The following is a 2820-nucleotide window of genomic DNA, read 5'->3' as shown; positions in this document are numbered from 1 at the left end:
ATGATGCTCACTTTGCACATGTCCATGGGGACAATTGGAAGTAGAATGTAAAACACTTGAACAAGTCATACATGTCTCACTAGATGCACGATGAGAATGGTTAGGGATGGAAGATACTTGATTTGCCGAGTTTTTGTTGATCAAGAATTGATCAAACCTTTGAGATAAAGATTTCATCTCGACGGCAATTTCATTGGAGTGGTCGACTCGATGTAAGCCAACACTCTTCCAACCACTAGAATTTCTACCATTCTTCGAAGATAAAGTACGATGCAAAGAATTTTCACTCATGCTCTAATAAAGACGCCACACGTTATCCTCATGCCTATCAATGTAAGAGCCACCCATGGAAGCATCAACCATGCCCTTGTAATTATCCGATAAGCTCTCAAATAAATATTGAACTAATTGTCATTTGGGCATGTCATGATGTGGACACTTCCTAAGTAATTCATTAAAGCATTCCCATGCCTCATGAAATGTTTCCCCATCCGCATGTGAAAATTCTCAAATTGAGGTTCTCATGGCTTTGGTCTTTGAAACCGGATAGTACTTCTTCAAGAACTCTTGTTCCATTTCTGCCCAAGAAGTTATTGAAAAAGGTCTAAGATTGTTAAACCAATATTTTGCCTTGTCTTTAAGAGTGAATGGAAAAAGTTTAAGCCTTAAGACCTCTTCCGGCATGTCCGTGTATCTCACGGTGGAACATATTTCAAAAAACTCATCCAAATGCTTGTAAGGTTATTCACTTGGAAGTCCATGATGCTTAGGTTGCATTTGAATGGTTTGTGACTTGATTTCATAGTGGTGTGCTCTAAATGGTGGCAATTGAATGTATGTGGGTGCATTATATTCATTAGGCACATAGTGATCGCTTAAAGCAAGGGGAGGATTAGCAATTGGAGGTGCAACATGGGCACCTTGATTGCCTTGAATGATGGAAGGTGGTGGAGCATAGATTGGCCTTGGCATTCCCAATGGGACTTGGCCTTGTTGTTGTGGTGGATGAACAAATGGCCTTGGCATGCCTAATGGTACTTGCATGTTATCATGATGTACATTGGGGTGTAGGATACCTTGTTGGTCTATGTGACCAAGGTCCTCCACATGGTCCTCATTGTTAACTTCCATTGATGAAATGGATTGACTAGAACTTCCTCTTCCCCTAGGGTTTCGAAGAATGGATTCAAGATGAAAATTTAAAGGCACAAGAGTGAGTCTCAATAATCTACAACCATGCATGCACAATACAACACAACAAGCAATAATGACAAACACTTCACCTTCACAACAAATCAAGAATCAACAAACTTCCTCCACATACAATGTTCCCATACTCCCATGCTTTAACAACAATATGCAAGAAAATTAAATTGCCTCCACGCGGGCTCATGATTTATCTAAAATTAAATTACAAGCCTCCACGCAGGCTCACGATTTAACTAGAGATTGAGTAAGAAAAAGCTCACAAAGGTCATTTAGCACTTCAACTCCAAATTTTTTTTAGCTTTTAACTTAGCAATTTTTTTTTTTATGATTTTAGCCTTTTTCTTTGCTTGCTTAGCTCATTTGCCTGGATTGCTCCTTTGCTCACCTTCTTAGCTCAATGCTCCTAGTCAAACAAGAACAAACACAATAAGTAACAAAAATGAAAATAAAGTAAAGACACGATCAAAAGAGTACTAATTCCTAATTGATTCCACAAATACTTGCTAATCAATCAATCCCCGGCAACGACACCAAAAACTTGGTGTGCTCCGGGTCGTCACTCCGAAACCCAACAGTTTGTGCACACCGCCAAAAGATATAGCGGTGTAGAGCTATGATGAATGGGGCCAAGTTTTACATTTAGAATTGCCGCTACTACCTTTTCCTAAAAATATAGCTAGGGTAAGTAGGGATCGTCCCAAGGGATTGAGGGTCGTACTAGGTTGAGGAATCAAGATTAGGGTTAGTAGGTCGAGTGATCAAAATAGTGGTTGGTTGGTTGAAGTACACTAGATGCAAATTAAACTAAAGTAGGCAATTAAATGTAGATGAGATAAAATAAGAGAGAAATCTTGGGGTTTAGAGATCACCACTAAGCATAACTTTTCTACATCCTTAATGAATGATTAATAAGGGGAAAAAAATGTATTGCAACAAGGTGTGTGTGTGTGGTTGTTTCAACAAGCATGGATGACAAATTAAGCATATATTGCCTAAGTAACATGGCAGATAGCACAACATATCAAATTAAGCCATTAATCATTTCTTTAAGCTCACAACCAAACACATCACAAGGTCAAAGAAATATGTTACTTGCTTTCATAAGTATGGAACATCAACAACAAGCATGGATTGTCCTCCCATTTAACATCTAAACTACAACTATACTACAATTAAGCTAATGACATGAAATTAAACTAATTAAACTAAGGGAGAGGTACAATTCATCAAGAAATGAGTATGAACCATCAAATAAACCACAAGAACATGCCATTAAGTACTATGTCTTGACAATCTCTAGATCTATAGCATTAATACACATAGACATGCATCAACAACACAAGAAATAGAGACAAACACATGAACATCTATTCTAGCATACATAGACATATGGATAGAATGAAATGATCAATTAGAAGCATTAAACCATACAAATCATTGAATAAACAAGATCTATATATAATAAAGTGTCAAAACATGTATCACAATACAAATCCCATCAAAAATACATAAATCAAGATGTAGAAAACATGCTTAGGGCTAACTCTAGCCCTAAGAGGATGTCTAACCACTCATGGATGGTGTCCTCTAACCCTCAAGGGCAAGCTCCAT

The 2820-nt window shown here is 37.7% G+C and overlaps 1 pseudogene; it reads left to right on the top strand.

The window, feature by feature from the left end:
• Nucleotides 1-421: 421 nt before the first annotated feature.
• On the top strand, nt 422-520 carry LOC132280347 (small nucleolar RNA R71; annotated as a pseudogene).
• Nucleotides 521-2820: the final 2300 nt, after the last annotated feature.

This window comes from Cornus florida, unplaced genomic scaffold (genome assembly GCF_030987335.1).
Source record: "Cornus florida cultivar Cherokee Brave unplaced genomic scaffold, ASM3098733v1 CherokeeBrave_3.0.0_Hap2_Chr10, whole genome shotgun sequence".
Taxonomy (NCBI): Eukaryota; Viridiplantae; Streptophyta; class Magnoliopsida; order Cornales; family Cornaceae; genus Cornus; species Cornus florida.
The sequence above is the reverse complement of the archived record's forward strand: the minus strand, read 5'-3'. Positions and strand labels throughout refer to the sequence as shown.